Source organism: Sander lucioperca, chromosome 9 (assembly GCF_008315115.2).
Source record: "Sander lucioperca isolate FBNREF2018 chromosome 9, SLUC_FBN_1.2, whole genome shotgun sequence".
NCBI lineage: Eukaryota > Metazoa > Chordata > Actinopteri > Perciformes > Percidae > Sander > Sander lucioperca.
In genome coordinates, this window is record NC_050181.1 from 31,429,148 (window position 1) to 31,452,738 (window position 23,591).

General features: G+C 41.3%; 1 protein-coding gene and 1 long non-coding RNA gene across 2 annotated transcripts in view; both read left to right on the forward strand.

Moving 5' to 3' along the window:
• LOC116040844 (phospholipid phosphatase-related protein type 4-like) overlaps positions 1–23,591 on the forward strand; it is a 107,165-nt gene that overhangs the window by 13,004 nt on the left and 70,570 nt on the right. The gene's annotated exons all lie outside the window — the stretch shown is intronic.
• On the forward strand, positions 1,124–23,034 carry LOC118495893. The gene is made up of 3 exons (XR_004898342.1): positions 1,124–1,229; positions 4,288–4,297; positions 23,023–23,034. It is a non-coding gene; the product is annotated as an uncharacterized LOC118495893 (long non-coding RNA).

Sequence of the window (23,591 nt, forward strand, 5' to 3'; positions counted from 1 at the left end):
AGCAACATTTTTTTTTTATATATTAGACCTATATCTTAACTTGCACTATTTCTTTATTTTGTCTTAGATTCAGATTTTGCTTTACTTGTGCGTTGTTATATTTGTTTTGTCTTTCTTTTAGTTATTTAATGATTGTGGTGGTGCCTGAGGCAATGCGGATGATAGGGGTGCATGATATATCGACTCAATGTCGTTATCGCAATATCACGTTGCGCAATATATCGAAAGTGTCGCAATAAGAATGCAAGATTTTGTTTTTTTTGTGGAGTGCTGTGTCCCGTCCGTTGGCTGTGTGGCTTAGTTGTGTTTGATTTAGAGCCCGCTTGAAACGCTGTAATGATCATGTTTCATTGGCCAGTTACCGTGCCACTTGCACGTTAGTGCACGTCAGCGCACGGGGCCACTACGTGACAAACCCTATGGAGCGTACCACGTGTGTGCATATTTTGAGAGAGTGACAGTGTAAGTGAAGAAATAGATAGAGACAGTTAAGTTATTTATTTATTTTATACTGTACAACCAGTAAAACATGTCCTGTAGTGTAGAGTTGATTATTAGCTGATATTTAATCCGGCAAGTCGCGGAGCTGAGGTTTTATAATAACTGACAGACAAACAAGCAGCGGAGTAGTAATGTTACGAGGCAGAGAGCAAGCCGCTAAATTAGGTCAAATTAACTTCATGCTTCATCCACACAAAGCACATTGCTATCGCCACGAGTGACAGCTTTATTCGGCTCGTTTTCTGTCAATGATGTGGCGAGGGGGTAACGTTAAGGCGGAGTTAGCAAGCTAATGGTAGCCAACTAACACCGGTTGGCATCGCTTACAGAGAATGAACTGAACAGAGGGCTGGGTCTAACGTTAGCGGTCCGCTGACCCACTGCCGCTGGGTCTAACGTTAGTTAATGTATTTGTTTCAAATTGGTAAAATAAAATCGGTAACATAGACGTGATGAGTGGCACTAGGCCTGGGCGAAAAATCGATTGAATGAATTAATTCGAGTTTTTTGTCGCGGGCGATTTAAAAAATAAGTAAATCGAGTTTTTGTGTAATGCCGCATTTTTGGCTCCCCTGAGCTTCCGTAGCGTTAGTTTCACATAGCAGTATGGCAAGCGACAACAACAACAACAACATCATAGCACACATGAAACAGCAACAGCAAGCGACAACATGGCTACCGGTGAGAGTGGGAAGTTTGTTCCCAAGAAAGGAATAAAATCATCTGTTGTTTGGAACTGGTATGGGTTTGCTGCGACAGACGTGGAGCAAGAGACCCCACGCTGCAACATTTGCCTAAAGCCCATCACAGTCAAAGGCAGCAGCACCACAAACCTATTCCAACACCTGAAACAGAGACATCCAGCCGAATATGAAAAATGCCAGTCTCTCCGAGACGAACAAAACCGCAGTGACCAACAAACCTTAGCTAAAAAACAGCTAACTGTAGCCGAATCCTTTGCACAAGGCACCGCATATGACAGGAAAGATGAATCTGGTGGAGAACAATCACCGAAGCGGTCGCTTTATTATGTAGGGGGGAAAATCAGAAAAAAAAAATCGTAAATCGAATTAAAAAAAATAAAATCGGAGATTTTATTTTTAGGCCATATCGCCCAGCCCTAAGTGGCACATAACGTGAAGTAACATGGCATTTTATTTTGTTTGAGTTTTAACTTTGCCCTACAAAAAAATCCACTTGTCCCAGACAAGCGGACAAGCCTTAATGTCGAGCCCTGATGTAGTGTCAGCACTACTGCCACCCCTTCAAAAATACAGAAAACCTATGGCGCAGCTATAACTGTTTGAAAGCACCTTTACTGTTACTTTCGGTATTAAATAACATCATTTAAATTATGTTGAAATCTTTTAATTGTCTGGCTATCCTGGCTTGTATTCACCAATGTACAGAAACGGCAGTAGCAAGGAGGCTTGGGGAAGAGAAGTGGAACTGCAGTTTCTGGTAGGTCTGGAAATCAGCTACATTCAGAGTCGTTATTTAGAACTATTAAATAATACTCGTCCATTAGCTGTTTGTGGCCAGGAAACAGACTGCAAAACCAAAACCAGTAAAGTAAGCTTAATGTGGATGCAGCTTGGGCAGTGGGATGGAAGGTAGAGAGAACACTGACAGTCCAACTCCCACTCCCCACCACAGTGTGCAAACCGGTTGATATTAAGTTGATATTTCTCGCTGACTGATACATATCTTCATGCTTTTGTATGTGAAAATATTGTGCCACAATACATGTTCACAGAGTCTGATGTGTTGGGTGGTGATGGAGTGTTTCCCTGCCTTCTGCCCATTGCATACACTAATTCATGGATGAATGACTGATAAGGAAAAAAACCTGTTGGCACATAGTTTTTACTGATTTGATGCTTTTCTTAAAATGTTGCCGTGTTAACTGAAAACAGAGTGCACGATTAAGGATAGTTTCAGCTTGGCCTTTTTTCCCAGAAGCAACGATATTGAAGTCTGTATCAGTAATGGTTATTGTTGGGTGATAGGGCTGAATCTTCTTGGCTTTGGCATGAAAACATTCTGAATCTATCATAATTATTGTGTTTTTCCTTTCTTTCCCTGACAGAGCTGCTCTGTCTCCTACATTTTCTATCTCACATACTGTCACACCATCCTCCCACCAACTGGCTGCTAGGCAACATGGCCCTTTGAATGGGGTGTATTTTTACATCTGTGTGTTGAGGGCTAGAGACTTTAAGAGGAGAAAAACATCCCTGCTGTAGCCTGGTTTCCTCAGTGTGCACAGTGGCCACTAAGGCTTTGCTTGATATGTCTTCAAAATGATCAGAACGATGTATTCACTTCCTCAGATATGCATGATATAGCACACCAGTGTTTCCTTTAGGATTTTTTTTAGCAGTGGGGGCAGGTCTGTCGAACAGCAACACCCCCCCCCCCCCTCCCATTGTATTACCCTATTCAATATTGTTGTATAGGATTGTAATAAAACAATACTATTTTTCATCCTATTTTATGGTACAGCTGGTATTCCTAACAAATTGGGCCTAGGCCTAATACCATATCATTGTGCAAATTTACTTAATTTATACCTAGTCCTAAGTCAGGGGTCATGAGGGCCAGAATACAACCAGCATCATCATCAAGAATGAAGACATGTGCATATTAAGTAGCCACGTTGGTTTGTTTTGGTCTTATAATACATTCATAAATGCTCCAGCAGAGAGGATGGTTAGTTGAGCCAGCTGTTAAGTTTACAAGAATTTGTCCAAATTTCAAGATTTGAGGCAAACTAAGATAAACAGTTAGTCTACAAACCGACAGCTTTTGTTTTAGCTTGGTTGTCAAAATTCGCTATTTAGAGTAAAGTCGAGCTGTTGTTTGTGTAAACAGCGCGGTGGACGAGAGTGGACTGCCCAGACAGATCAGATTGAAATATATCACTTCCTATATGTGTATGCCTGTAGACAGGTGAGTGGGTATTGATACATATTTACTTTTAGGTTTTAATGTAGCCAGTCAGGTGCATGTGCTGCGTGTTTTAACACATCTCTGTGTGTGTGTGTGTGTGTGTGTGCGCTGGCGCGTGTGTGTGCAGCGTGGGCATTGCTGTTCAGAATCCCGTCTATCTTCCAAAATGTAACGCTTGTATCCAAACGAAGTGTGCTTGAAACTGCAGGTCATCCAATTATAACGACCTCATCCACATTGTCGAAATCATTTAGATGATTGAGCCATTACATTGAAAATATTTTAGATAACAGGAGCCTATGATTTACTGTAGCCATCCTAACAACACACTACCTGAACGCCTTTTTCTAGTCTCCCGTTTCACTCTCCACAACGCTGTCTTCGGGCAAAAAGTCACGTTGTGAGATCGATAACAGCTACAAAAAGAAATCAAGGGACATTTAGAATAGATAAAAATGTGCGATTAATTGCGAGTTAACTATGACATTAATGCGATTAATCGCAATTAAATATTTTAATTGTTTGACAGCACTACAATTTTGTATTTAAGAAGAGCAAGACAATATGATACAAGATTCAAGTTACAAACATAAGAAGATAGTGACTCTGACTCAATATAACTATATCCTTCCACCCACTACCAAAAAGCATGTTAACTACTTCTTCTGGCCAGCAAGACAAAAACAAGTCTCTTTTCTATGGACAGCATGGCCAGTGCATTCAGCCTCTCCTGGGCCATGGTGTTTCTGAGATTTTTTTTTTTATTCTTTTCAAGGTTGAGAAGCACCTCTCGCCTTCAGCCTTGGTCATGGGTGTGGTAATGACAACTTTTAGGAGAGTCACAGTTTCGGAAAAGACTTCTTCGAGATTATTCTCCATAAACGGCTGGAGTAGGTCCACAGCGCCACGGCAGGATTTGAACTCTTCCTTGCTGTAGATGAGACTGAGCTCTGTCTTCAGCTAGCTTCCACTGAGCATCGGGTACGCTTTCATGGTGCTGCTCAATGCATCTTCAGGAAAGGTATCCTTGTACTCCTCAAATCTGTCCTCCTGCAACAAGATGGCAAAGACAAGGTGGTCTGTGAAGGAGAAACGCTCCCTAGTGTGTCCCAGGATGGTGTCCCAGACCTATAGAGATAATTAAAAAAATATATATATGTAAATGTAAGGTAGTACCCTGGAGTAGGCCACTAGTTGTCACTGTTGCAATAACTTTCAAAAGAAAAATAGAGCCATTTGAGTTTTTTGTCCCATACAAGACACAGTAGTTTTTGGTGGGTAGTTTATGACTTCATATTTCATTTGATCATTTATTTTTATGTTGCCAATGTATTCTTTTCAGGATGCTGTTGTATAATATTAAAATTATCTTTTTTGTAAAAATTTATACCAAACAAAAAATGTTTTCTTGAGTCTGTAGAATATTATGTGTTTCCAGACCCACAATACAGAGATCTCTCCTCTCAGGGGGACATGAGGGAGGGAAACACGGTCATTCGAAAATTCTACCGTGTTTCTACTGATACAAAGCTTAATACTAAATCGGTGAAGTACCCCTTTAATATCCTGATCCTCCAGTAGCATGGCCTGCTTCTCTGACAGTATTGGGGTCAAAGTCACCTGAGTCTTGTATGCTCTCAAAACAGCGAATGAGATCGTCTCTGTGCGGCTATGAAAGTTCCATCTGACATTGCTGGATCTTGGCAGTCTATGGGCAACCACTTTATCCAGAAAATATGTCCGCTTTGGTGACTTGGAAAAAAAGCTGGCAAATCCACTAGTGTTAGAAAAAAAACATTCTCACCTTGGATATGTGAGAGGTGGCCTGTTGCATTATCAGGTTGAGCTGATGTGCGTTGCAGTGGATGTAGTGGGCATTTGGGTACACATCTTGTATTTTCCTCTGAACACCTGAAGTGGCACTCCTCATCACGCTGGCCCCATCATATGCCTGGCAGATGAGCTTACTTTTCTGATCCTGAGGAAGGATAGTAGCAAGATGCTCTTTTAGGGCAGTAGCAATGGACTCAGCTGTAGCTGACTGCAGAGGGATGAACTCAAAAAAATCTTTCCTGCTCGTTGTTTTTGTCGGCTCCACAAAATGTCACACAGTCTATTATCCTGGACACTGTGTTGATTTTTTTTTTAGGGATGTCCCGATCAGGTTTTTTTTGCCGTCGAGTCCGAGTCATTTGATTTTGAGTATCTACCGATACCGAGTCCCGATCCTATACTTCTATAATAATTCAACTTTATAATACCTCCAGACCGCAGACATACTCGCGCTTTCCGCTCCAAGCTGCTTCCGTGTTCTACTTTGCCGGCATTTAACCAATAGCGTCTCTGCAACAAAGTGATGTCATGCTGCACGCGTTGCTGTTTCTGTGTGGAGTCAAAAGGGTCTAACTCTGTGCCACCGCATAACTATAGATGTGTTAAAAAATAATGAGAATATATATATACATATATATCTGAGTCCTGATCGGGAGGTAACGTCAGATTCCGAGTCAAACCACGTGATCGGGCCCCATTTCCGATCACGTGATCGGATCTGGACATTACCTCTTCGTTGTGCCTTCTAATGCCAGTCCTGTAGCCTTCATCTAGTTGTTCAGCAATGATAACTCTGCCAAAAAACGTTAGCTTTATGCTATTATCAAGATGGCTGCGACTACTTTCATGACGTTTGCATTTTTCAGAGATATGTTTTAGGTCTCTTACCCCCGTTGTTGTCCACAAAACCTCAGTGCCGGCACTTTAATATAAAAGGCAAAAAAGGGCATTGCTAACATCACATCCAGCCAGCCAACTCCGTTTCGCATAACAAGAGCAGGTGAAGCCCCGGGTGTAGTTTCGCCCTCGGTCACTGGCCTCAGTCTGCTGCTGGATTTGGAAATCGGGTTGGTCCGCTCCGAGATCCTTAATCCTCATTTTTTCTTCCAGCTAACGCCTTGTGAAAGTTTTTTTTTTTTTTTATAAATGAATGACAGAATTTGGTTTAACTGCTGCCATTATCTCTTCGAAAGTGATGTGTCACTGTGGGATTTGTCAGCTTGCAAGGTTTTGGCGGAGTGACAGTATCGCCTGAGCGTTAAGCGGCCAAGAGCCGTGGTGTCGAGAATCCATCAGATTGGATAAAATAACATGTATCCCATTCTGATTCGCCAGGGACGCAGCGAGCTGCGCCCGGAGGAGAATCTTTAAGAAACCAATTAGAGACCAGCTTCAGGTCACATGCTTGCCAAAAGTTTAAGGACTTAGATAGACATCCATTTGTCTGGCCTTCCTGCCCATGAAACCGCATGAAACATATTGAAACATAGAAAATAGTTAACCGATTAAAGCCAGTTGTATTATAAATTATTAGCAAAATCGCTATATGTGAAACCTACTTTTTCTAACTCCTCCTAGGGCATCAGTCCGATCTGCACGAAAATGTGTGTGTACACTCGATGGACTCTCATGCCAAAAAGTTATAAAAAGAATGTTATATCATTTTTGTATACATTTATATTTCTGGAATTTGATGGGGGCGGCGCCTTAGCGCCATCTATTAACAAGCCGCCACTGGCCATCTGGCTAGCTAGCCCAGGCTAACAGAGTCAGCAGGAGACTGGTAAGTTGATTTCCTGATCCTGATGAGTGACTCATAGCCACATGCCTTCACAGTCCAACGTCAACCACACAAAGCACAACTCGTATTTGTAAAATAGACAATTCAGCATAAATCTTGTGGAGCTGACAGAGGTGTCTGGAGAGTTTCCAGGCCTAGTGAGTAAGAATTCAATGTATTCTGCTTTCTTTATTGTGTCCTTTTTATTATTTCCAAAAAGCAAATCATAGAAGGCCTCAGTATGCATACTAAGTCCTTTCATCAGTACGATCATCAACAGCTTCTGAAAACCCCTTACTGGCTGTATCCGACATGTTTTGTAATTTGCTGGGAAAAAAAACAGTTTTTTGACGATAACGATAATTAGACGATATCCTGAGTCTGAGTTACTTAATCACTGATGATAATAATGGGCACACTGTTGAATGAAAACAGTTCTTATTTATTTTCTTTAAAATGTAAGTATTCAAGTAAAAACAATTCAAAGACATACACAATACTAATTGAGCTAGTGTAGGAACATTGAACTCTGAGTAAACATCCAGTTGTACACCTCTGCTGTAATGTAAATTGTGCAGCATACAAGCAAGATGAAATCATAATAATAAACAAAGGGCTGTGTTCTATAACATATTGCACACAACCATGTCCTTATTGGAAGCAGTCCTGGACCTGGGATAGGGCAGTGTCAGGCCAGGTTTTGATAGTCCTACTTGGCTGTATAGTCCTTCTGACCGGGCTGTATGCTGGGATCAGGAGTAGTTGGATGTGATCTGACTGGCCCAGGTGGGGGAGAGGCACAGTTCTGTATGCTTTCTTGATGTTATAGTATACCATAGGCAGTTAAAGAAATAGACCAACAGATCCCGTTAATCTGGACGGAGACCAGTGGAATATATTAGAAGCACTTTCCCGGTGAGGGCTGAGCGTTACTGCGCAGCCTCAAACTGAGCTTGAAGACGTAGATGTGACGTGAGCAACCTGTCTGAAAGTTGTAAGTCTTCTGGTAGCTGTGCCAAGAGCAGTGTTGGGCAAGTTACTTTTAAAAAGTAATTAGTTACAGTTACTTCTTCCAAAAAGTAACTAAATTAGTTATTCAGTTACAAATTATGAAAGTAACTAGCTACTTCAGAATGTAACTATTACGTTATTTTCAAGTAAATTTTTAAATGCTCAAATGTGACCCCACCTCCACCTACCCCTCTTTAATGGAACTTAAAATACATGTGCATATTCAATTATTTATGATAAATCTGAATATTATAATGAAATGGACACTTAATACAATACATTATTAACAAAAACAATGTACACAAATCTAAACTATTTTAATGTTGCTGTGAGACAAAGTGAGACTAGCCTCCAATCAAATGCCATGTATGTAGATATTATGTTTATATAGTGGATCAATACAAATAACACAACACCTCAACAGGCCACAACTGGGCAAAATTAAATTATGCCAAAAATAAATAACAAATATATACACTCTTTGTAGTGCAAATAACGTAAGAGGCCTGATCTTTATACTTGTGCGCTGGTGTGTGCGTCGAGCCGGCGTGTGTGTGTGTGTGTGTGTGTTTGTGTGTGTGTGTGTGTGTGGAGTAGGTGATAGAGCGAGGGAGAAGTGAGAGAGTGACAGCGATTAGCTTTCGAGCGAGTACCGACTCTAGAGTCATATAGTAAGAGAAACAAAGTGTCTCCCCTGTTCTTTCTGACCACGGTGGAAAATCCTGCCGGTAGCTAGCTCGGCCTGCTAGCTGCACAGTGGCGTCCGGGATGAAGGGGTTCAGCCAGGTTTCGGTGATAATCATCACTCAGCAGTTCCGTGTGTAGTTGTTCGTTGCTATGCTGAGTTCCAGCTCATCCATTTTGTGTGCGATGGATCTGGTGTTGGTGAATAGGAGGCTTGGCAGTGGAGGTCGGCTAGCAGGCCCAACCGGCATCCTCGCTTCTGCTTTCTCTCCCGTCGTCGCCTGCCGCTGCCGACAACAATCCACGGAGCCCCCGGTCTGGCTATGTCCTCCGGGATGTTATGAGCCGCCTGGAAGGCTCTCGTAACGGCTGTGTTGTATCGTAGTCCTATATTGATTAGTTCAATGTGCCTGTACTTGTTAGTAAGACCTCGAAATGGAAACGTTACGAAAAACACAAACAAAAAACATAAATATACACCGACAGGAGAGCTAGGAGCCGATGCACAATCGCACCACCATCTTTGTCGCCCCTTTTACAGTTTTAATGCGTGCTTTGAAGCGTTTTTTTCGAAGTAATTTAAATACTCAATGTCAATTTGCACATCGTTAACCCAACAATGACGATATTATCATAGACGATATATATCGCCCCGCCTAGCAGATACCAATACCAATATTTGACAGTTTGGAAAATCATAAAGTGATATACAGACCCATGGTTTCCCTGCCATTATACGGCTTAAGCATATGAACGTAAAAACAACGTGGAGAGCAGCTGGATGAGCCGAGTGTGTCGGAATGATGGTTCGCTTACACAGCGGCACAAACAGTGTCTCACACACACACACACACACACACACACACAGACAGACACACAGGAGCTGGCGACACTCACTAACTTAAGGTGGGCTGGCTTTAATTTGGACCAGCTATTCTCATTTTGATGAATGGACTACAGATGGAAATTAGCCCTTGGGCTACAATCTGGCACTTTTACATGTACTTCTGTACATGTTCATCAAATGTGCATTGTCCTGAAATAATAAATAAAAAATAAATACATTTTAGTGACAAGCTGCTGCTCCAAGTTTTGCTTTAGCGGTATCTCCCTCGCTGCAACTGACAATCACTAAGCTTTATGCAAATAATAGTATGATGACGTCACCCATTTGCAAATGAGCATATGATGTCATTTGCATCTTAGCACTCTTAAACCCAGGAAAAACCCCAGTATTATTTTTTTCAATATATCGACATTCTTTGTGTTTTTTACATGAACACAAAACATTATTATTTTTTTTTTTTATCAAAATGATCAACATTTTTTGTCAGTGCTCCCTCATGACAGACGATCTAATAAACACAGTGTTTCTAAATGTCCTCAAACATATCTTTGATATTTTTGATCTGGTATTCCTTGTTACGTATTATGGGACACGTACACCGTTACAAGTATGTATCAGTGATAATTGACAATTGTATTGGCCTCTTATTTTAAACATACTGACAATGTCACCTGTGAGGGTTGATTTGGTCTGTGACACTTGTTAGTTCAGTATTCTTATTTATGCTTGAGTATTTAGTAGGGCTGTCAACATAACGTGTTAATTTTGATTAATTAATCTGAGAAAAAATAACTCATTTAAAAAATAATGCAGATTAATCGATTCCAAATTGAACTTTGACCCAGAGCCGTTCTAGCCACCATTCGACTGTAAAATGAAGGAGGGAGACGACAATGTGGTGCCTGGATCATTAATTGGAACATTTACTTATAAAAATATTCTTCCTGAATAGGGTTGGGTACCAAAATCCGGTGCTAATACGGCACAGGTGCCTTCACGACCTGTATCTACCAGAACGAATAGCAACGCGGATTTCGGCGCCACTGATATGTCTGCGCTTCTCTCTGATGCTCTGAAACAGACGTTACAGGCAACAGAAACATCGCTGCACGTGACGCTAGTTAACACTAGTATATCTTAGTATACTCATTATGCCCTCATTTTACATACAGTTTAGCAACAAAACAACATGCTGAGGGATCATTACGTTTTTTCATGTTGGTTTTGAGCAGTATGCACCCCCACTAACCCGAAAAAAGTTACATAACACAACGTCTCCTGCAGCGGGGAGTCAGAGGCAGAGGGACCGCAGGGTTCGCTAACATTAGCTTCTTGTCTCATCTGGGATCAGATAAACAGTAAATTCATAAAATGCAGTGCCCATAACCTATTTTCCAATCTACTGTAGCTGTCATATTTAATGGGACCCGCGGGAGTGCCTCACTGTTTGTCACCTTGCCTGAGGAGAAGCTGCAGTACTCGCGTTGTTGTTTATTTGGTTGTCATAACTTCACGGGTGAAGTCCTGTCACTGTTCCAGTTGCTCACCCTCAAAAGGGGAGAGAGCGCGGATGACTGTTCACTTGAGTTCAGTGGAGCAGACAGCTTTGCAGAGTCGTGTAATTACGACTTCATGACTTTTCATAAATAGCTGAAGCAACAATTTTGTACCGGCGGTGCGCTGCTGCTAAATGTATATAGCAGAAACACTGGAACTTCAACAGGGGGGTAATGGCGGGAAATGGTAAGCAGAGAGAACGGTTTCATGAATGGGGTATATGGCGGCAAAAAATAGTCCACAAAGATACAATGTAATCCAGGTCATCAGACGGAGATCCAGGGTCCTGTAGCAGTGGAGCAAATCTGTTGTCCAGTTGCACACTCGGTTGATGGGGAGGTTTTTTGTTGCTACTTCTCCCTTTCACACCTGTCCTCGGCTGTGTCCTACTAAGTACAGGGGTTGAAGATGTGCTATGAAGCGGGGGTGTCTGGGGGCCATCCCCCAGTAAATTTTAAGTGTCAAAGGTCGTTTTCAGAATCGCCTACTACATACTACTACCTACATTAATTTTGGAATGTTACAAACTCCCAACACAAAACTTTGTTTAAATGATTCAAGCAATTATTTCATAAATCTGAAACTTTTATCATAATACACATTACAGAAAAAGAAGAAAAAAAACAAAAATAGCTTCCTGAAGTTTTATAAAGTAAACCAAGTAAACATAAATAATAAAGACTGCTGTCCCTGGTGTTGTTTGATGGAAATACTCCCATACTGCACTTATTTTCTTTTAACCCTCTGTTGTGAGATTTCAGAGAGAGAGAGACTAGGGTTGGGTACCGAAACCTGGTGCTAATAGGGCACCGGTGCCTGAACGACCGGTACTGTATCTACCGGACGGAAAAGCATTTATTTATTATTTCGGTGCCTCGTTTCGATGCTCCGAAAACACAAAGACATCTACGAGAAGTAGTGTTAATTTTGTCACCTATTTTTAATTTAGTCTTAGTCTTGTGCCAAATGTCCTTGTTAGTTTTAGTCATAGTTAGTCATTCACATAGCTTTTTTTGTTAGTCAAGTTTTATTCCACTAAAAGTCTCGTCATTTTAGTCAGTTAGTCAGTTAGAGTTAGTTTTAGTCAAAAGAGAACTCAAGGTATCTTAGTCAAGTTTTAGTCAAAACATTTTAGTCTTTTTTTAAATAAATTATTTCTGAGATTATTATTAGTGGCGGTTCTACATTGAATTACACCCAGGGCGAGACCCCCTTCGAGCCCCCCCCCCAACAAGATAAGTGAAAGAGAAAATTATATTTCTCAATTGCACAAATCCTTCATTAGAGCATTTGAAAAACACACTTAAGAGAATCCAGTTATTTAACTATTGCAATTACAACAGGAAACACACTTTTTAAGGTGATCTCCACAATGAACACAATTCTGCACAAAATATGACTATATATAAAAAAAAATATGAAAAGATTAGGACACCCATGCTAAAGTTGACTAAAAAGAGGAATAAAAAAAATCATCTTTTGCAAATTGATCTTAATGCCTTAATAAAACAAGAAATCCAACCTTGAAGGACACCAATTTAATTTGTAAATGAATAATGTATCATAAATAAATAAATGTTCTTCCTTAAAATACAGGGGGCACAAGTCAGTACACCCCTATGTTAAATTCCCATAGAGGCAGGCAGATTTTTATTTTTAAAGGCCAGTTATTTCATGGATCCAGGATACTATGCATCCTGATAAAGTTCCCTTGGCCTTTGGAATTAAAATAGCCCCACATCATCACATACCCTTCAGCATACCTAGAGATTGGCATGGGGTACTTTCCATCATCTCTCAATGCAAATCAAACCAGCTAACTGAAATAAAACCATCGGCCGATATATCGGAATATCAGATTTTTAAATCACCAAATATTTGTATCGATATCGGCCTTAAAAATCCTTTATCGGTCGGGCTCTACTACAGTATAATAAAACACATTTCACTTCAAATGGAGCTTTCTCTCCCACAGACAGGACTTTTTCTCAACTCCCTGAAACGCCTTGCCCACATTACTGTTTGAAATTCCTCCATAAGTGATGTCACTGATCGAGTATGCCAGCCCAGTTTTTCGTATGTGCTGCCCATAGGTGCTGCCTGAGCAAGCACAGCTCGCCCAGTGACTTGATGAATTTGGTTGACAATCACAACAGAGTGGCCAGCTGAGCAATCAGAGCAGATTGGGCTTTTCAGGAAGGCGGGCCAAGAGCTCAGACAGAGTGTTTCAGGCAGAAGGAACTGCAACAATGGGCAGTATGAGAAACATTTGAACAGTAAAGCATGTAAACCTCTAGTAGACCCCAAAATTACAAATATGATGTTGAAAATGAGTATAATAGGGGCTCAATAAGGCAAAGCAAGGCAGCTTTATTTGTATAGCACATTTCAGCAACAAGGCAATTCAAAGTGCTTTACATACAACACAAACACAAACAGTTAAAAATCTAAAAACAGATAAAATACAAGAATACAAGTTACTGTGTTTTTCAAAATCCTGCTGAGACATAAGTCATTTAACCCTTGATATATTCTTAGGTGATAGTAGGCTGACTTTGTAATTAGTCTTAATGTGGCTGGTGAAATTCAGGTCTGAGGCCATGACTATCCCAAGATTTCTGGCTTTGTTCAATGTTTTTAACACTGTCGATTGAAGCTGAGTGCTGACTTTCAATCGTTCCTCTTTGGCTCCAAAAACAACTACCTCTGTTTAATTTAAGAACGTTCTGGCACATCCAATCGTTTGTTCCAATCAAATTGTTCAATGCACTTAATCAGTGTGCGTATTGGACTATAGTCCCCTGGCAATACGGTTATGTAAATGTGTTTGTCATCCGCATAACTATGGTAACTTATGTTGTTGTTTTTTCATATTCTGAGCCAGTGGAAGCATGCAGGTGTTAAACAGAAGAGACCCCAGAATTGAGCCTTGGGGAACTCCACACGTCATATGTGTTCGCTCAGATGCATAATTATCCATAGACACAAAGTACTCCCTATTCTTTCAGTAGGATTCAAACCAGTTTAGTACTGTGCCAGAAAGTCCAACCCAGTTTTCCAATCTGTCTAGTAGTATGTTATGTTCGACTGTGTCACATGCAGCAATGAGATGAAGTAATACTAATACTGAAATCTGCCAGTGTTTAAGTGGATGTCATTAAAGACTTTAACAAGAGCTGTCTCAGTGCTGTGGTGTGGTTGAAAACCTGACTGGAAGGCATCAAAACTGTTGTTTAGTGACAAGAAAAGGGTAACTTGTTAAAAACAAAATGCTTTTTAATTGATTTTACATAAAAATGTAAGGTTTGATATCGTCCCATAATTGCTCATTAGTGACGTGTCTGGATTGTTCTTTTTTAAGAGTGGCTTGATGACTGCAGTTTTCAGGGCCTGTGGGAAGATACCTGAAAAAAGAGGCAAAAAAATTTGAAACATTTTTGAAAAAGCCTCCAGTCCTCTAGGTCTTTATAGTTGATTGCATACAATTGCGTCATATTTGAATTGGTTTTGCATGGGACACTGTGACAACATATATCCTGAACTTGATATGCAGACACTGACTGCTTGTCTTATTTTCTGAATTTTGTCAGTGAAGGAGGCAGCAAAGTCATTGCAGGCCTTGGTGGATAAAAGTTTAGATGCTACTGGTACTGGAGGGTTTGTTAACCTATCAACAGTAGCAAACAAAGCATGTAAATTATTATTGTTTTTGGTGATAATGTCAGAGAAGAAGGGCCACTTTGCATTTCTCAGTTCCAAATTATAAATGCAAAGTCTCTCTCTTACCAGCGTGGCATTTCTCCATTGAGATCTTTTCTTTACCAGAGACAGCTTTGACCTTAGTGGGAGCAATGGCATCAATAACATTTGTAAGAATGTAAATGATCTACAAGCTCATTGACTGAGACCCAAGAGAGGGTAGGTGTGGAGGAGAAAAGCTGAATTAATGTTTCACTGGTGTTTTCAGTGATATACCGTTTTCTGATTACTTCTGTTTGAACACTTGTGTGCACAGAGATATTAAGAAAACACAGGAATGATCAGAGAGAGCAACATCAGTCACCATAACCTTGGAAATGTTCAGACCCTTAGAGATAATCAAGTCCAGAGTGTGCCCCTTATTGTGTGTGGGCTCTGTCACATGCTGAGTCAGTCCATAGTTATCAAAAACACAACACAGTTCTTTGGTCCCTCTGTCCTGGGGCATTGTCAACATGAATGTTAAAATCACCAGCAATACCTACATAGTCAAAGTTAATACAGATTATAAAAAGCAGTTCAGTAATGGCATCAAAGAAGGTTGCACAGTATATAGGTGGCCTGTAGATATTTAGAAATATAGCTTGAGAGGAGGAGCTCAGCTGAAGAGCCACATATTCAAAAGAAGCAAAATTTCCATAAGATATTTGCTTACATTGGAGACACTCACACATTAATACAATACATCATTTAAAAAGCAACACAGCCTACAGGGACTGCCGAGGGGCAGTAAAGTGTGGAGTGTGGATGATTTTAAGCCGACACACGGATTAGTATTAATAGCTGATCCACACATTGATAATAGTGCATTTGATTGTGTGTGTGTGTGTGTATATATATATTAGGGGTGGAATGGTACATGTATTCGTATTGAACCGAAACGGTACGGGCGTCTCGGTTTGGTACATGAATTTACACGGAGAATACACGGTATAAAAATAAATGAAACTCGCAAGCAAATGAATTAATGTAATGTGGAATTACTGTTACATATGCGTTTCTTAGGGACACCTAATCTGTAGCCCCGCCTTAGCTCTGAAGCTCCCGAGCTCCGCCTACATTCAAGTCAGTCCAGTGAGTCCAGACCAGAGCCATGTCTCTCTATCACTCTGGTCCACACGAAGCAAACTAGTCCCTTCCATATACAACCAAACACGGATGTACTGTAGCTGTATCCCTTCTTGCCTCGACCACAAATGGCTTCCAGGCCCATTTGCTTCGCTGTTTGCTCCGCTGTTAGCTCCGCTTTTAGCTCCGCCGTTATTCGTTAGCTCCGCCGTTAGCTCCGCCGTTAGCTCCGCCGTTAGCTGCTAGCTCTGCTGTTAGCATGTGAAGCTAACGCCACAATTCGCCAACTGCTCTGTGTAAGAAGCTGCTCTTTTAACACCCCTGCTCTGTGCATTCACATATGAGAGCTGCGCTTGTCTCCCATATCACACTACTAGCTAGCTGATTGTCTTATTTTGTTTACAAGTTCCAGGTGGAGTCTGGAGATGATGTGGGGTAGCCTACTTATTGTTTAGGCTACTGTTTACATCTTAGCCTACTTTATACGCTTCAAGCTGTTGCAGTCTGCTAGCTCAGGGGAGAGACTGTAGGACACTAGGTGGTAGGCTACAGCCTGAGACATGCACAATAAAAAAATTGCCTTCTGCATTCTTGTTATGCTTTTCCCTCCCTTGTACCGAACCGAACCGTGATGTCTGAACCGAGGTATGAACCGAACCGTGACTTCAGTGTACCGTTCCACCCCTAATATATATATATATATATATATATATATATATATATATATATATATATATATATATATATATATATATATGCCTAACATACTGTATATGTATGTATAGTTCTTTTCATACAGACATTGTAGTGTTTTACACTAAAATAGCCTGTAAAGGCTGTAGCCATACTGTGTATGTATAATATAAATATAGGCCTAAAAATATGTGCGTGTGTTAAATACAACAAATAAAAGTGTATGACCCCCATACATTCTCATCACATTTTGCCATGTTGTGAATTGAATTCAAAGTAAATACAGAAGTTGTCATGAACACTGTTCTGCTTATCTGACAGATATAAAGTACAGCGTGTGACAAAACATTGAACAGCTGATGCAGCTGTGCCGCACATCATATTTCATTGACATTGCTTTTAAACGACAGGCTCCGAGGAAAAGATGTCTCATGTTTGTTAAAAATCTCCTGTGGGCAGGAGTAAGATGCAAGCAGAGGAATGGGGGATGCACAAAGTGGGAATTGGGAAAAGGCTCAGTAGTGCTAAACCTTATATTATGGTGATGTACAAAGCTGCCACTTAAACAATGAAGACATGTAGCCATTATGCTGTTCACAAACCTGCAGGCCTTGTCTCTCTCGTTGTTCCGTCTGCAGCGCTGGGTGAGGCAGTGAATGCAGTGTAGAGGGCAGGGATGACTCTGGGTCATTCAACTGCTGGGACTGGTTAGAGAAGGTTTTTCCACCTCAGAACAACCCAGATATCATCCACATCCCGTTTGGTCCTCATGAGCCAGACTCTGGCTGAGGATGGAAACAATTGCAATTGTAACTGATTCATCCTGATGCAGGGTAGTGACTAAGGGCGCTTTCATACTTCCTTCATTTAGTTTGGTTGAATCGCACTAGAGTTTGTTTCCCCCCTTGGTGCGGTCCGTTTGGGCAGGTGAGAACGCGGCAGTCACACTCGGGTGCACCAAAAGCGGACCAAACAAGGTGGTCTCGGTACGCTTTCAATCCAACTCTGGAGCAGTTTGTTTGTGGTGAGAACGTGATCCGACCTCGAACCGCGCCAACTATATATACTCCTCCAGTCTGAGCTAATGTCTCCTGTAGTCAGGTGTGCTTAGCAGAGCAGCAAACTGTAGCAGCTTCAATGTTTCTCTCGGAGAAATAGACTGCAGTCAAGCTCGCCGTCCGTCACACGCATCTCCGTGGTCAAACCATCCGCCTCTAAAGTTGGAGACGGACACCGGCAGAGCAGAGCGAAGTCTCGGTGAGCAGAGCAGACGTAGTAACTTTGCTCGCGAAACAATGTCTGATTATTTAAATGAAATGAGCTGGTTTGACCATGGAGACGTCCAGAACACAGGACCTTCTTCCTGTATTTACTTTCTTGCTTCTGCCCCCAGACACACCCGGCCAATAAGAGGAGTAAACATTCTTCCATGATTTGTAATGACGCTTTTCGGTACGCTTGGATTTTTCCAGGTGTGAAACAAAACCGAACCAGGTTTACAAACTCATCATCTGAGTGGGACCAAAGCAAACGAACTACAGTAAGCCCACAGGCAGTAAAAAAACTTGTTAGTCTACAATTTAAAAGCTGTGTTATCTTAACTTGTTCTTTCCAAGAACAGCAGGTGGAAATAAATGTGAGCCTTAAATCTGGCACGTTCATGGATGGAACTTGCTTATATGTGGTGAGCAAAAAATACACATCAACATCACTATGGTCTCTGACAGGCTATGTTACAGTAAGGTTAGGCTAATGTTACAGGCTGACAGCAGCCCCTGTGTGTATCAGTATCAGAAATAGAATGAGAGAGTAGAATAAAAAATCCCCTTCATGTGTACCATTGTAGCGGGCTAACTCATTCTATTTCTACGGTCAATGCACAGTGCCTCAGCGCCATTTTCTTTTGAACGAGTCAAATGACCAAGGAAAACTGTCCGTTCTGATCTCATTCCATTTCTATGGTCAGTTTCCTCATGTAGCAACAGACACATAATGGAGAACAGAATGGGAAGTGTTCGATATGAAAATATAGAGCATGAGCATAGAGCTATGAATGGAAGCTAGTCATTTCTGCGTTCTCCTTCTCCAGAAACAACATGATATCAAGGAGAGGGTTAACTTCTCCTGCTACAGCTTTCCGACTGTGGTCAGAAAGTAAAAATACTGATTCCCCAAAGTTCAGTTCAAAAATCTTTAGAATAATTTGCAAATTCATCGTTAGATTAATCGATGACAAAAATAATCGTTAGGGACAGCCGTATAGAATAGTGCTGTGTCAATTATGTAGTGTGGCACTGTTCAGTCCCACCAGGATTTCGCTGCCTTTTTTTGAGATTGTTGCGGCCCAAAATGCCTGATTTTGCGGGAGCTTTTGTAAAAAATTGTGATAAAAGTTGCAATGTCTTTTGTATGTTTGTTGCAATGAAGTTGCGGGAGACAGTGAAAGTTGCAAAAAAAGTTGCAATTTTTTTTTCATAGTTCTTTAAAAATAAAAAGGAAACTTGTTTTGGGGAGAATAAAACTACTCTGGGCTGAGATTTCCTAGTAACCTTACCAAAAAGGCTCAGGATGCTGCAAATGTTGGTATATGAAAATGAACATATGTGTCAGTGGCTTGTTGATCTTTACATTGTTAGTTCATTTCCTATCCTATCCTGGCCTGGGACACACATTCATACGGTTTGATAAAGTAACGTTACTTATTGGACTTATCATTGCAATTACAATAACGAACATAGCTGTCCTCAATTTAGGTCATCCTGTACGTCTCATCTCCGGTTTTTCCTGCATCCACCGTGTGTGTGTTTTGTGTGTGTGCGCATCAGTAGCGGGGGGGAACTGTATGAGCAGCAGCCCCGCCCGCTGCAGACAGCCGACAGGATTGAAACAGCAGCCGCTGACTTTAGAGTGAAAAAACGTTACAGCGTACATTGATGTTAAAATGTATACAGGTTGGCAGGATGGTCTGAAATGTTTTGCACGATCTTTCACTGTATGTATTGCTGGTAAATGTGAGATGTTCGAGTCTCGTCTTCATATCGGAAACAAGCGCTTTCTCACTCCCGCTTGGTGAGTGGCTCTCAGAGTCACATTATACTGACGTAAAGTCTGGCACGTGGGACTGCTGGGATTGGTTGAAGACGCGGGAAACTCCGGTTATTAGTCAAATTTGCGGAAAAGTTGCGGTGATTGGTCAAAATTGCGTGTCGCACCAAAGTCACGGTGATTGGTTGAATTTGCATGAATTGGCGCGATCGTGACATCGCAAAATCCTGGACGGACTGACTGATTGAGAGAGTTCACTTGGCCTGTTCAGCACCATCACTGACAATCAGTTGTCGCTGTCCGCGGTGCTGAAACATTTTAACTTGACTGGCAAACTGTTTTCTTTGTTCTTCAATACAAAGTTGTCAAAAAATGTGGCTTTTCTTAGTGTTTTATTTGACATATAGGCTTACTTGGCACACATTATAACATATGCATTTATCAGCTATTTTACCGTTTTTTAAAACTGTTTTAATTTTAAAATGACTTGGTAGCAGAGGGCCCTGTGATGAAGCTCCGCCCCCACTGTGCTAAGAGCCTAGCTTGCCCTTGCTCCCCCCACTGCCTTATTTAGAACTATTACAGGAAGTATTGTATATATATATATTTATTTATTTATTTTTAGATTTTTTTGGGGCATTTTTAGGCCTTTATTTGATCGAGGACAGCTTAGACTTAAAAGGGGAGAGAGAGGGGGAATGACCTGCAGAAAAGGGCTAGTAGTAGTAAACCTTGAGTAGTAAACCTCTATATATGGGTGTCCGCTCTACCAGGTGAGCTAACCAGGGGCCCTTACACACATATAGTTAATAATGCTCGGCCGAGAGCAACAACCGCGTGTCTGTGACTACCTGTTCATATGAGGTGAAGTCCTCCCGTGGCCGCCTCCCATCCACCTTATTGGCCAGGAGCCACACGTGGTTGCTCAGGCGCACGCACGGTACTATAAGCAAAACAATAGTTGGAGAGTTGTCACCCAGTGGAGCATGGAGTGTTTAAGCTCACGGCGGAGAGTGAGAAAAAAAAGAACGGTACAGCAGAGTTTGCAGTTTTGAGCTGTAAGCTGTAGCAGGAAAAGAGCAAAAACTATACCCGTTTTCCGGTGCGTTCTTAACTTCGGGCGTGACGCATCAGAAGAAAAAAACAACGCAACGCATACTCGCAATGGGTAAGGAGTCTATCTATCAGAAGCAGATTTAATACAATGTAATATGGCACTGAAATGCACTTCATATGTTTAGTATTTTGAGAGATGATATTGTAAGCAACGTAGGCAATACAAATTTAGCTTTTTCCGAAAATTAAACCAAACTATTGTATATTATTGCTCTTCAATAAAACAAAAGTATTTCTTATCTGATTGCTCAATTAATCAATGGACTTATTGGTAGAATACTCTATTACTTAAATAATCGATAGCTGCAGCCGCAGCCCTAAAAACAACACAAAAATGATCTGCATTGGCCCATTATCGGCAGATATATTGCATCATTGATGATTGCGATAGGATTCGGGGGCTAAAATCATCAGGGCATCTCTAATTCAAACCTCAATATCTTCATCAGTCTTAAGAACGGAGGATGATGTCCCTTGTCACTACTCACATGGAGGTTTGCATCAGTGCAGGACCATCATGTATGAGCTTATTATAAATACCCCAAAACATTTCCTCTGAACACTATGGCTGAGTCAGTGTATGACACAGTTCTCATATTTTACTTTATGACATAATTAATCAAGCTGAATAAAATACTAACTATGAATTAACAGAAGAGGAAGTCTTTCTTATTGCATTAGGGGAGGCCTCAGAACTGATCTGACTACCTGTGATGAGCTGATCCTCTTCAAAACATTCGCTACAGAGAGAAGTGTCTGGATCACGTCAGCTGTGCCAGTGACACAGCGCTATTTTATAAATAGCCTGCAGTACATGTGAATTTCGCGGAAGTACAGGAGCTAAATCTGTAGATGGAAAAATGATGTGTGGGTGAGTGGTGACATGTTAATGGCAATGCAATTACTGGGGGGCGCTGTTTCATCTATTGCATTTTAATAGTGTCCGCTGTACAGCAGGTTAAGTCTTTAAGAAAGTCAAATTGAGTTTACATTATCATTTTCAAATGGTTAAGAATGCATTTTAATTGAGACCTAAATATTATTTGTTTAAATGGAAAATTAGGCTGCATTGTTTATATTGCATTTGCATTTGAATATTGTCCACTTTAGAGCATTTTTGAGTGTTTGAAAATGAAGTCAAATGGAGTTTTCATTTAAATGTTAATATTGTTATCAAATTGCATTATCATTATAGTCATGTAATGCCCATTGAAAATTGGATTATTGCATTTTCATTTAAATTTTGAATTCAGGAGGGCTTTCAAGCATGTGTGCTAACTGTGTCACTGGCTCAGTCTGTCATACCCACATGCTTCAAGAAGTCCACCATCAATGCTGTGCCCAAGAAAACAAGACCAGCCTGACTTAATGACTACCGCCCAGTGGCACTCACCTCTGTAGTGATTAAATGCTTTGAACGAGTCAAGGATCTGGTCTTCACTACCCAGCACAGTGCACCCATGTCTACCGGCCCTTTGGCGTCATATTTAGATGCGCTTGGTTGGGACTCTTCGCGTGGGACGTACGTTTAACTGACATGCGGCACAATAACAGGACAGTTAGGTTTAGGAAAAGATGATGGTTGGGGTTACTAAATGTACGTTTTAGTGACACGCAGGAGTGAAAGTGAAAGTCCTATGTTGTTTGACCCATACACCACCCCACCTAACTTTTAAAACACTTTTGTACTACTCACTGCCTTTATCGCTCTTTATACTAGATCATCTTACAGCGCCGCGGTTGAGCTGCTGCTCTGCCCGGTGCGTTCCATACCGATGCTAAAAGGTGATTTTTGCGTTGCTGACGCTGAGAGCCACTGACCAGGCTTCCGTTTTTTACGAGTTGGGAGTGAGAACGGGTTGACCCACTGCAGTTTGCATACCATCCCAACCGATCAATGGAAGATACCATAGCACACATCCTCCACACCATCTCACCTGGACAAGAAGGGAACCTATGTAAGAATGCTGTTTATTGACTACAGTTTAGGGTTTAACACCATTGTTCCCTCCAGGCTAGTCACAAAGCTCAAGGAGTTGGGATTAGACACTTCACTGTGCATGTGGATTCTTGACTTCTTGACAGTTCGATATTAGTTAGGTTAGAGTCCCCGTGGGGAAATTAGGTTGCAGCAGAAATCACAAGGCATTTTTAACAACAAAAGACAAGAAAACAGAACAACAAGGCATGCAGACCCCAGGTGGTGAGGGTGGGTGGACACACCTCTTCCACCCTCATTCTTAATACCGGAGCACCCCAGGGCTGTTTTGAGCCTCTTGTTGTACTCACGACTCCAGGTTCAGGTAACTTTATTTGTACCCATAGGTAAATTTGTTGCACAGTTGCAGGGCAACACCATCCAATACCATCATAAAGTTTGCTGACGACATAGCTGTGGTGGGCCTGATCACAGACACCAATGAACTGCCTTCCTGAAAGAAGTAGAGGACCTGACCCGCTGGTGCCAGGACAACAACCTACTCATGAATGTCAGAAAGACTAAAGATATGGTAGTGGACTTTGGCAAGTAGCAGGGAAGGAACTACGCCCCCCCTTAACAATGAGGATTAACAGCTTAAATTATTTGGGTGTCCACATCAGCGAGGGTACTGAATAACTTTTATTTCTGCATCATTGAGAGCAGTCCCTCCAGGATTTTGTGGCCTTTTTTATTTAGATTGTTGCGGCCCAAAATGCCCGATTTTGCGGCAGCTTTTGTAAAATATTACGATAAAAGTTGCAATG